The sequence below is a fragment of the Eulemur rufifrons genome, chromosome 24 (genome assembly GCF_041146395.1).
Source record: "Eulemur rufifrons isolate Redbay chromosome 24, OSU_ERuf_1, whole genome shotgun sequence".
Lineage (NCBI taxonomy): Eukaryota > Metazoa > Chordata > Mammalia > Primates > Lemuridae > Eulemur > Eulemur rufifrons.
The window spans coordinates 17,181,715-17,194,487 of NC_091006.1; the positions used below are offsets into that span (position 1 = coordinate 17,181,715).

Sequence of the window (12,773 nt, forward strand, 5' to 3'; positions counted from 1 at the left end):
GGAAACTGAGGCCCAAGGTCTCTCTGCCAGGGGTGGCCACAGTTGGACAGACCGTCAGGGCCCCAAGTCTACACCCAAAACCACCCTGCTGCCGCCCAACATCTCGACCCTGGTGCACCCAGGGAGCGTCCCTTTCCAACAGAGACAGAGCGGCTGATGTTCTACTCAAACCCCTGCATGGGATGTGCAGGCGCATGCTCTCTCGTGTCCTCATCCACTGAGCACCCGCGAAGTCCAGGAGACAGGGGCACCCAGGAGGTACCAGCCCTGCCCCACAGCACTCTCAGATGTGCAACCGTCCCGCGGGTTTTGAGCACCTACCTGGAGCTCCCCTGGGTGCCCAGGGCCGCATGAACACAACAGACCAGACCCACCCATCAGGGTCGGACACTGTGCTGGGCAAGTTCTCCCGGCCAGACACAGCTCTGCGTGTTGCCCGCAAACACACCCCATACAGCAACAAGTCAAGGCACAAAGAAGAGAGGTGGCTGGCCCAGGTCACACAACTGTGGCCGAGGAGCCCCAGCTCCTACCGGCTTTGTCATCCTGACATTCAATAAACCACCATGAGGCCCCTGTAAAGACTCAGGGTGCGATAAAAAAGGGCAGCCCAACCTGTCTGCAGGGCAAGGAGGCCTGAGGAGCAGCCTGGCAGGGCCAGGGCACCACCAGAGCTGGGACTGCCCGAGCAGGCACAGCTTGCCCATGAACTGACCACTTGGGCCACTCAGAAAGGGGGTGGTGCTTCAGAGGTGGGGGGGGCTGGAACAAGCGCTCGTGGGCGGAGTGGGGGACACTTTAGCTGTAGAGTGCATAAGCTCCGGCCAGAGTCCACAATGGGGGCAGACGAGGGCGCCCAGGCCCTGGTGGGACCCCAGGGTTGGCAGTGGGTGTAGTACATGCCCGTCAGCTTCACACCTGAGAAAACAGAGGCCCCGAGAGGCTTGAGGTCAGCTTCCACCAGCTCGGGTCCCAGAAGCTGTCCCCCCTCAAGGCCCTGAGAGCATCCTGTGCAAGTGATTAAAGGTGAATGAGGCACTGACGTGGGGACAGTCTCCATGGTAGAGGAGGGGGGACTCCTCTGAGCCGTCCTGGCAGCACCACAGCTCCCCTGGGCTTTCCATCGCTGCCCACCTCAGCTTCTCCCTCTGTGAAATGGGAGCAACAGCATCTGGCCCGGCTAATTACAGGATTCACCCCTGCAGACCCGGCTCATAAAATGCAGCTCCACGAACCTGTTGTCTGACTCGATCCTTATTACAGCCTAAGGCAGCGAACGAAACTAGGCCCACACTGCCCACGAGGACACAGAGGCAGGGCTGGTGGGCACTTTTCTCCCTGCCCCACCCCGTCACCTGACCCCCCACAGGCACAGGACTCTCCCCAAGAACCAGGAGCTGCTCCCAACACTAGAACCCCTGCCTCATGGAGAGGCTCTGCTAGTAGGCAGGGTAGACTAAGCTCACAAAGCAGGTGAGGCCAGCTCTGAGGGTCCCCTGCAGCACCTGAACAGCAGCCAGGACTTACTCTGCATATAGGTGCCCGGCACAGGGCTACAATGACTCCCAAGAAACTCAGGCAGCCGGCAAGGGGCAAGCACTGAAGGCAACCATGTTGGGGCTCCTCCCCTGCCTGGAGCTCTCCTCCTCCGATCCTCCCAGCTGCCTCCACTGGACTCCAGGGCTGAGGCAAGGGTCACCTCCTCAAAGCCCCCCATCCTGTCCACCCCCTTGCCTGGCTTCCTTCCTCTTCCTACCCACCACTCCGCCCCCCCATGTCTTGGCTTAGCTGGTCCATCCTCCCCGCCCCCTGGCCGTCCCCAGCACCCAACAGGAAGGTGCTCCCGGAGAACCGGCAGGCAGGCAGGCAGGGGAACACATGAATGAACGAATCTGAGCACAGCTATGACACTTGGCCCCTCCCACATCCCTCTCAGGACACATTTCCCCTCTGACAGGCCCCAGCAAGCCCCCAAATCGCCAGGGGCTAGATCGAACAGTTCAGGTTAAACTTGCAGGATTTAGCAATGCAGCTGATGAGCCTTGCACACACTCTCGGCCCCCGACTAGCTTAGCTCTGCTTCCCTAGAAGCTGCTGGGGGGAAAACGCAATCTCAGGAAATGCTTCGTTCAGGAAATGCTTCGTGCAGAAAAACAACACTCATCAGTCAGGTTTAGAACAGGGGAAAACTGGAAGGAGCCCATGGGCCTGATCATGGGAGCGGGTGCAAGAGCACCAGGAGGCATCTGCTCCACATCCACTCCTCACAGGGTCACAGAGTGGGGACCACCACAGCATGAGGAGTGACTTCAACTTTTTTCTTTTTACCTTCATGTTCCTAATTTCTAAAATGCAAATAATTACTTCTGCAATAAGGGGAAAAGGTGAAAGGAGTTTCTTGACAGCTGTGAAGACTAGTTTCTCACGGGAAGGTCGCTGGTGCTGAGGGCAAAGAAAGTGGGGGCGGCAGAACTGGCCCCCAGAGCACATGCGGCACAAGGACCGTTCTCAGCGGAAGGCACCTGGAAGACAGCAGACGCAGGAGGGTGCTCGGACCTCCCCTTTTCCTCCTGAGAGCAGAGCTAAGCAACTGCACGGAAAATGCCTCCCTGTATCACGAGGACATTCTTATCACCAGAGCCAGAGCCTGGGCCAGAGACATCTGTACAAACCAACTTTATCTTCCTCAGCCTCCTCGTATGTTTTAGTTACTTTTTCACAATTGCAACCCTTTGCTCAACCTCGAGTGGAAGCACTTAGGCCTGACCGCCTCAGGATCTTCGTTTTCCTGAGAGGTCTCCCATGTCTATGTAAAAATAAAATGGGTGTGCTTTTCTCTTGTTAATCTGTTTTATGTCGACTTAATTCTCAGACCCTGCCGGAGACCCTAAGAGGGGAGAGGAAGAGGAAAAGTTCTGCCTCCCTACACAGGATACAAAACTGTCGGGGCCTTCAGATTACCCACCATAAACACGACAAACGCCTCAGAAGAACCTTCAGACGCCGCCAACAGGAATGTGCAATGGTGCAGCCTCTGTGGAAAACAGTCTGGCAGTTCCTTGAATGATTCAACACAGAGTTACCACGTGACCCAGCAATTCCACTCCCAGTTACACGCCCAGGAGAAATGGAAACTGGAAACGTAAGTCCACAGAAAAAGACATACACGAATGTTCACAGCGGCATTCTTCAAAAAGTGGAAACAATCCAGATGCTAACCGAAAGCAGAGAGACACAAAGGGCCACATACTGCCGGATTCCGTGTATACGAAACACCTAAATGGGAAATCCACACCGAAAGAAAGCAGCTCATGGGGTGCTGCGGGTGGGGATGGGGAGTGACTGCTAACGGGTACGGGCTTTCTTTCCGGGAGGTGATAAAAATGTTCTGGAATTAGATAGCAAGGATGGTTACACAACTCAACTCTGTGAATATATTAAAAACCATCAAATTGTATACTTTTAAAAAGCGAATTTTAATCTATGGGAATTACATCTCTATTAGAAAGTAAACAAACTTTAAAAAATTGTACAGGCCTTCTGATTACAACACCGTAAATACTAAAAACACATCCCAAAAAAGGAAGACCTGTAGGGAGAGAGAGGGAGGAGAGGGGTATTCCTCTCTGCCCTTTTCTTTGCAGAAACTTGTTTGCCAAGTGGTGAGAAGTGTTTCCACTGAGATGATATGTGTGTAACTCAATAAAGGCAGGGACTTCCCAGCTCAGAGCTTCCCAGGCCTCCATCTCAGCTTCCTGCAGGGAGGCCTGGCCAGGCGGGGTGGGAGGCAGGGAGGCCTGTCCTCCCTGCCCATCCTCCCCAAGCGGCGGAATGGCCAGCCTGGGGGCCAGATGGGAACCACAGCACAAATGTGGCTCCTGCACAGGTGACAGCCAGGAATAAAGTCAGGCAGTGTAAGTGGGTGGAGGGGCTGACCCTGAGCTGGGAGGGTTGGAAAAGGTGTGCTTGTAGGATTGACTGGAGAGTCGACAAGCTGTGCCCACCCACCGGCCATAAACTGCCCTCCAACCAAGGATGGCTTTTACAAGTTTAAATGGTCACATGTTAAACGATGTGCGTTACTTAACCTACATGAAAACACCTACATGAATCACAGCCTCGACTCTGGCTCTTGGTCGGTAAAGCCTAAAATATTTACTATCTGGCCCATTACAGAAAAAGTTTGCTGACTCTGGTATAAAAGAACGAGAGGTGCCAAGGTGTGGGGAAAGCCTCCTGGGCTGAGGAAAAACAGACGGGCGAGGCCCAGAGGTGGGCGCCAGCGAAGTGAGCCCAAGGCTGCACTGGGAACGGGCCTCGCACACAGATGGCTACGGTGGGGGCAGGCCGGCCTCAGCCAAGGCCAGGGGCCAAGGCCAGGCAGCCAGTCAGAGGGAGGCCCATTCAGGGGTCAATGCTCTGCGGCTGCTGCCCTGAAACTCCTGGCAATTTTCTCTCTGAGCCATGTTTTGTGAGTGGGGTCCCATGGCATAGCAGCAGGTGCTGGGGCTCAGAGCTCGGCTCAGGATGGGTCCTGCCTCACAGCATCCGACCTGGCTGGAGCCAGGCTCGAGGAAGGTCTGCACCCATACCACGGGTGAAATGCCAAATGAAAACCATCCTGACAGATAGAGACCTCGGAGGAAAGGAAAAAGCTTTCCTCCTACCGTTTTGCACAAGGGGCATCTTCACTTTGCACTGGGACCCACAAGTTCTGTACCCAGCAGGCCGGGACAGCAGGAAGTGGGAAGGCTTCACCAGGATGGCTCGTGGGCAGGGCGGCCTGGCCAGGCAGGGCCACACTGCTCTGCATCCTGGTTTCCTGCTGTGAGCAGAGGGAGGTGACACCTATGGGGACATGCAGGACAAACAAGCTGGGGTGCCACCCTGTGAGTGGCCCCACAGTAGTAACCATCCCTGGTGCCAGTGCTTGCTCTGTGACCCTGAGCAAGTGTCTTGGCCTCTCTGGGCCTCCGCTGCCTCCTCTGTAAAGCGGGGACAGGATCGATAGGTCCTCACAGAGCTGTGTGAGGACTGAATGGGGGCTGGAGGGATTAACCATGGACTCTTGCAAAAAAAAGTTAAGATGGGTGTTCACTTAATTCTCCCTTCCTCTCCCGTTCATTAGTTCATTCATTCAAACAGCTGCTGAGGCCTCTTGTCCTAATTCTGTGGGCTTTGGGTTCTACCCTAGGATCTCAGAGTTGGGGGCCTGCAGACCGTCACTTGCAGAGGTGAGGGCAGGGAGAGGAGTCGGCACCAGGAGTTGGGGGCCCTCAAGCCGCTCCCTGGAAGGGAAGGTTCCCAACTTGCTCTCAAAAAAACCCTGGGCAATTCGCAGCATCTAACTGATGGTTGGGAATTGAACGACTTCTGAAAGTGGCAGGTGCCTGCCCCTCCCCAGCCACTGCCTGCCTCCTCAGCCCCCCTCACGGCAGCTCTGCAGGTGCTCACCCCACTCTGACCTCCACCCCCAGAGATGGAAAAAGGGCAGGGGTGTCTTCCCCTGGCCCGGCCCAGCCCAGGCCCTTGAGCGATCCAATTAGCAGGGGATCTGGCAGGGTTATTAAGCAGAAGACAAATTATTGTTATTATTGTTGTTATTAGGCCCCACCCACCCCTTGAGGACTGCTGCCAATTAGCCCCTTTCTTCTGCTGCCAATCTCACCTCCTCCTCCCCCAGCTAGCTCGGTGCCGCTCCTCAGTAGCTCGGTAGGCAACTCCTCCTGACCCCGGCCCCCCACTCTGCCCAGACCCCTCTCTCGCACCCACTGGCCTGCTCCCCACCAGCGTCCAGCCTCGGATGCCCTTCCCTCTGCTAGCAGCCCTGAGCAACTCCCATCTTCATCGCTCAGTTAACACATGTTCTGACTTCCCACAGCCCTGCTCCTCCCTCCCCCCAACCTGTCCACCCTCACTCCCCACTCACAGTCCCCACTCCCCTGGGGCCTTCGCTCCCTCTCACCACAATCCCACCCTGTCCCTTGAAAGTACCCTCCCCGAACCACAGACCAACTAACTAATTTTTGTAAAAAGTCACTCGGTTCAAACAACCCAATTAAAAACTGGGCAAAGGCTCGCATAGGCAGAGCCTGTGGCACTGGGCACAGGCACCCCCCACCCCCAGACAGAAGAACAGCTGACAAGCACATGGAAAGACACTCCATCACGCAGCCACCAGGAGACAAAAATCAAAACCACCCTCAAGCAGAAAGCACTTCACACCCACTGGCCTGGGTATTAACAAAAAACAGAAAATAGCAAGTGCTGGTGAGGATGTGGAGAAACGGCAAGCCTGTGCACTGCTGGTGGGAATGCACAACGGCGGTACGCTGGGGAAAGCAGTTCCTACTAAGGCTAAGCCCAGAGTAACCATATGAAGCAGCAATCCCACCCTAAGTATACACCCAAGAAAAGTGAAAACATACATCCGGATGAAAATTTGTACACCAATGTTCATAGCAGCATTACTTGTAACAGCCAAAAAGCGGAGCCAACTCAAATACCCATTAACAGACAAAAGGATACACACACGTGGCACATCCTTATGATGGACTATTCCTCAGCCATCACAGGGAGTGAAGTTCTCACACTCACTACAACACAATGAATCTTGAAAACTCTATGCTTAGTTAAATAAGCCAGACACATGAGACTACAGAGTGCACGATTCTATTTATACGCAATGTCTAGAGCCGACAAACCCATAGAGAAAGAAAGTGGACGGGGGAAGGAGAGTGACTGCTTAATAACTACAGAATTTCATTTTTGGATGATGAAAATGTTCTAAAATCAACTGTGGTGACTGACTGCACAACTCAGCATATATACTAAAAACCACTGAATTGCACACTTTAAATGGGCCAACTGTACCCTACGGGAGTCGTCGCTCAGTAAAGCTGTTATCAACAACAAAAGGCAACTCCATTCACATTCCCTCCCTGCCTAAACGGCCCCCTCCACACCGCCGACTGCACTGAGTCCAAAATCCAAATTCCTACCCTGGCCTCACACTCTGCAAACCCACTGCTCCCTCTACTGCTCCTGACACACCAACATGCTCACCCTGGCCAGGCCCGGCCCTTCCTGAGAGCCCCGCCCTGGTCCTCCACCTGCTCGCTCCTTCTCACCTTTCAAGGGTCTGCTCAAATGTCACCTCCTCCCTGCCGCCCACGCCCTACACATGGCAGGGTTTGCTTCCTGGCCAGTGTCATCACCATGTTGTTCCTGCCTTAGGGTCTGCATCTGCTCCTGGGCACCATGCTCCCCGAGGCCAAGTGCCAGGTGTGCTGGACCTGCCACCCCAGTGCCCACAGCTCATACTCAGACCAGCTGACCAGCCAGGGACCACTGGTGCCGCCTAGGCCCCTCCTCGGCACTGCCCACAGGGCAACCCCTCCGCTTGCCCTGCCAGCTCCTTCCCCACTTCCCTTTCCTGTGGGCGACTTCACCCCTCGCTCCAGGCCTGAAAACCCCATTCCTGGATTCCTGGATCCCAGGCTGGGTGAGGTGATGTCTACCCTGCATCCAGCATCAAGCCCTCAGCCCTTGGCAAGGCTTGACTATTGGGAGACACCTCTGTGATACCATCAGAATCTCATGCCTGCCTTTCTTGAGGGTGGTGAGTGAAGGAGCTCTCTGTCAACCTTTCCTGTTCATGCTACAGTGGCAGCTCTGTGGAGACTCTTCTACCTCGTCCGGAGGCAGTGTGGGCAGATCAAGTCCTCCTGGAGGGCTATCTGCACTCCCTGCAGGTTTTGGATGTACTCGGATGTAGGGCTGAGCAGAGCAGAGCACATCACCTCCCTCTGGCCCCCCTTTCTCTCTCCGTCCCTTTCTTCCTCTGTTCCTCCCTGAGGTTAACCAGTGAGACATCTATTTTGCTGCTTTATTTTTCCCAACCACCTCACACCTGGACTAGCGCAGCACCTTCCTAAAGGCCTCCCTCAGGCCTCCCACGCGATCACGCCACACCCCGGGCAGAGCTGCCTTCCTCGGAGCACAGTTGGTGCCAACCCAAGGCTGGCAGGGGCAGCAGCACAGCCAGGGCAGAGACAGGTCATGGCCCAGCCACCACACCCCACTTTCTCCACAAGGGAGGAAGGGGGAAGGGAGGGCTTCCACAACAACTAGAACCTTATACTGTCAACTTGCAGCCCACTGGGGCAGCAGGGCCCGGCAGCCAGTGGGACGCAGGTCCCCTCAAGCGGCAGCCACTGACATTGGGGCCTGAAGATCTTCAGATCATATGTGAAGGCTTCCAATTCTTAAAAGCTTGTGAGTAACTGAAAATTGTTTTAAAAAACAAACAAAACAGTCTTCAGGCAAAAAAAAAAACCAAAAAAACAAAACCCCCCACACACTATGGACCCTGGATGATGACACCGTGTCCATGCAGGTTCATCGATTGTAACAAATGTGCCAGTGGGAGCAGGATGTTGATGTGGGGGACGGGTGTACAGGAACTCTCTGTACCTTCCACTCGACTTTGCTGTGAACCTAAAACTGCTCTAAAAAAATAAAATCTTGGTATTGGCTCTTGCCTACAATCCCAGGACTCTGGAAGGCCAAGGCAGGAGGATCACTTGAGGCCAGGAGTTCAACATCAGCTGGGCAACATAGTGAGATCCTGTCTCTACTAAAAATAGAAAAAATGGCTGGGTGTGGTGGTGAGCGCCTGTAATCCTAGCTACTCTGGAGGCTGAGGTGGGAGGATCACTCTAGTCCAGAAGTCTGAGGCTGCAGTGAGCTATGATGATACCACTGCACTATAGCCTGGGCAACTGAGTGAGACCCTGTCTCAAAGATAAATAAATAAAATTTAAAAATAAAACCTTCATATGAAACACACACACCGCCCCCTCTGCCCACAGGCCATCTTACATTCTGTCACCTCTCCCCTGGGCTGGGCTGACAGGGCATGCTAACTGCTAGCATTTTCTGGATGGGTGTGTACCCTCCCCAGGCCCTTCACAGGGCGGCTTCCTCCTGCCTCATCTGCCCTCTCTCTGTAGATCTGCTTGGTGCAATGCATCCACTTGCCCAGACCCAGCATCAGCAGCACCTCCCCTAGAAAGCCTGCCTGGATTGCACCCTCCCCTCGGATGTAACACGCTGTCCTATCCAACAGTAACAGATCACAGTCGTCAGGCGCAAATCATGCCCCAGACCCTGGATGCTGTAAGCACTTCAGCGCCAATCCTGATCCCCACAACTACTCAAGTGGCACAGTGGCAAGAGGGCAAGCTCTGGGACAGGCCAGGGTCGGAATCCGGCCCCACCACTGACCAGCCATGTGGCCTGAGCGAGGCACTGCACTTGCCTGTCCAGCCTCATCCTCACAGGGTTAGTGTCCAAATTAAATGAGATGATACAGGCTAAGTGCTGCCTAGTAAACACTGACTGCCACTGTTGTCCCTGCTGCATAGACGTGGGAGCTGAGGTGTAGACGAGTGAGCGGCTAACACCGTATCATACAGCCTCAGTGCACACAGTCAGACCGGGTCTGCCAGATGCCAAAAGCAGCTTTGTTCCCCACTAACTCTTGGGACACTGGCATTTGCTCCCTTTTAATGTCCACCATTGTGGATGAGTCCTATGTCCCTGGCAGTTCCTTGTCTTACTCACCTCCACAGCACCTACTGCAGGTCCCTGACACCACCACAGAGCGTCCCACTGACTGTGTGCTCAAGGAGGGCAGACACTCCCCCAGCACCACTCAGCAGAGGGCAGCCTCAGGAACCCGTGGCTCTAACACGTCTGGCCCTGGCTTTGAGCTCTGGGTCCCCAACGTCACCACTGGAAGGCACAGCACCCCAGGGGCTTTGGAAGATGGGGGTCAGGTGGGCACCCCATTCAGTACAGGACAGCAGCTCACGTTCTGTGAGCCCAAAGGGAGAGGGCATGAGGGCAAGGCAGAGACAGAACTGGGACACCCCAGCACGGAGGCCTCGCACCACCCACCAAGGCTCAGGACTTGGCTGCTTTCTGCATGGCTGTGAGGCACCAGCTCTGTGCTCCTAGAACAGGGCCACTGGCATTAGCGGCGTGTCTGCCCGGACTCCCCCACCTGCTCGCTCTCCCTGACACTGGGTCAGCGAAGCCTCCTTGAAGCCTCCTCGGTGGCCAGCATGACCTCAGTGCCCAACACCCACGCCCCTGCTTCTCCTGCTGTGCTGGAGGTCCCCTGGAACAAGGGCCAGGTCTCAGGGTCCCCTGAACCCACCAGTGGCCTTGTGTATGGGAGTCCCCATAACAGTGTGCCCCATCGGGCAAGAAGCCCAGTCCCTAACCCAACAACTGGCACCCAAGAGGACTTCAGAACACCCTTTGTCTCCCTAGTCCCCAACTTTTGCCAAAAGAAATAGTCATCAGAGGGGGTGGCATCACGGTCAGGGTACCACTCACATCTGGAATTACACACAAACCCATCCTATGATGCTGCTGTGGGGCCCAGGGCTCACAAGTGCCAGCTGGGACCTCTGTCCCATCCCTTAAAATGAGGGTAACCACATCTATCTCATCCCCCTAAAAGGGGGTGATCACCCCCATCCCAGGGCCTCGAGAACAGTGAGTACCAGGCACAAGGCCAAGGCACCTGCCAAGTGCTCAGCAACTGAATGTGGTGAGTCTCTCCCCACCGCAGGGGCCCTGCACAGGCCTCGGCAGGCTGGAGGCCTCAGGAAGCCTTTATTCGCCAGAGGACTAGTGAATGGCGAGTGGCGAGGCCTGTGAGATGCACCTGAGCACTGGTGCCCTGAGAGCTGTGAGTGCCTAGCAGCGGAAAGCCCCCCAGGGCAACCAGGTTAGTTGCTAGAGGCCTTGGGCTGTGACTCCTGCCCTTCCCCACCCAGACCTCATGTCACCCTCCCAGAAGTCCTATGGTCCTCTTGGCCAATTCCTCCTCTCTATCCCCCAAGACATGACGCTTGCCTGTACATCCTCCCCGACCACACACCCCTTCCTCTGGGATCCGAGAGCTCCTGGAGCCACTCTGGCAAACCTCCCATCCCTCTGTCTGGTGCCTACAGGTGAGCACATCCCCCCACGGTCTGAGCAGCTCTAGGGCAGGGACTGTATGACTCCTGCTGCATTGCCCAGCATCACCCACCACTGGCCTCGCAAGTGGGGCCTTGGGACCCTCCTCCTCCTCCACCCAGACTGGGCCAGACACCTCTTCTGGGCCCTCACAGCACGGCGCTGTGCCAAAACCCTGTGTCCACATGCCCAGTACTGGGCCTGGCATGAGTGGCAGCCTCAATGGACCAGGTTTATTCAGGGAATTGTGACCGTGCTCTTCATTTTAGGAAACTGAAGAGGAATTTGAGCCTGGGAAAGGGGAAGTGACATGTCCAAGGCCACAGAACTGGAAAAGACTGCACCAAGACCGAGACCCAGGAATGCCTGCCCCAGAGCCCTTTCTACACACTTTACACCCACACTCGAGGTCTGCTCTGGCTGTAAGAGGAAAGCATTAAGGGCCTTCCCCCTGAGGTCAATACTATTACTGTCACCCCCATTCTTCCAGGCAGAAACTGAGAGGTTGAAGTTACCCATCTAAGGCTGTGAAGCTAATAAGTAGTGGAGCTGGGATTTGAACAGAGGTCCGCCTGACCCTGGAGCTCCTGGGAAATATACCTCAGCATCTGCGCACATTCTGGCCCTTCACCAGAGGCCAGGCACAGTGATAAACCCCTCAGCGAAAGCCGAAAGCCAGGGAGAGATCAATAAGACATGAGATAACCCAAGTAGGAATCTGATCTGAATGTTCTCTGGGGCTGAGGCAGGAGGGCAAGAGGGGACTGCGCAGAGGCAGGCAGGTGAATGTCAGTCAGCTGCATTTAGCCAAAGAGGCTTAACAGCCTCACAGAGAAGCTAAGCCAGGATCAACGGCAACTGTGCTTCCCAGGGCTGGGGCCAGATCTGATCCCCAACTGGATCCTCAGCATTGCCCAACATGGGGCCCAGCACCAGGAAACTGCACAGAAAAAACAAACCAACTGGCTCCCTCCCTAAAATCCTGACCAACCCCCCACTCTGGGCTGGGTCAAGGTGCCCTCCCTCGGCTCCCACAGCTCCCTGAGCCATCAGGGCTTTGGTCACCCCAGGAGGCGTCTCCAGGTCTCAGTCTCTGCCTTCCACCCAGACTCCAGGCCCGTTTCAGCTCCCGTCCCTCGTGCCCAGCACAGGGCCTGGCACTGAGAAAGCCTCTGTCTACGCTCGATCCTGCCTCCTGTGTCTATGGGTCATTTTTCTGCTGACTCTGAAGGTCCTGAGGCACTCATCTCCATGAACCCCGGTACCCCCGGGCTTGGGGGTGGGGTGGGTGTTAGAGGGGCGGGGTTCGCCATCTGATCCACTCGCTCAAGCCCGGCACCAGGGAGGCCTCTGGAATGGCCACGGGCTCCAGCCACCGCCTTCGCCCTGCACCGTGGGCCACGCGGTGGTTGACCTTGGCCCAGTCACTTCCCCTCCTGGGGACGCGCTTCCTGCCGCCCGCCGGCGCGCGACAGCGAATGAATGGGCCTCCTGCCGGCCGGAATCCCTTTAATTAACCGCCCGATCAAAGGCCACGCGCAGCCCGCCCGGGGCAGCAACGGGCCCCGGCCGGCTCGGAAAGGGGAAGGAAGGGATTGGAGTGGGGAGGCCTGGGGGCCGAGATTGTCCCCCGCCCGGCGGCCGCATCCGGCCAGACCAGCCCGGCCCGCGCGGCCCCTTCCCCCACCCGAGCCTCAACTTCCCCCAGGAGTCGCCACCACTTCCGGCCACGACGG

General features: G+C 56.1%; 1 protein-coding gene across 2 annotated transcripts in view; it reads right to left on the reverse strand.

Annotated features, from left to right (window-relative positions):
* Positions 1-12,773, reverse strand: part of ZNF787 (zinc finger protein 787) — a 29,916-nt gene that overhangs the window by 16,352 nt on the left and 791 nt on the right. The window contains exon 1 of one of the 2 annotated variants that reach the window (XM_069457226.1): positions 2,966-2,977. The exons of the other annotated variant lie outside the window; for it this stretch is intronic. The gene's annotated coding sequence lies outside the window, so the exon portion shown is untranslated. Of the gene's footprint in view, positions 1-2,965; positions 2,978-12,773 lie in introns of those variants that run through there. 2 annotated transcript variants of the gene reach the window in all.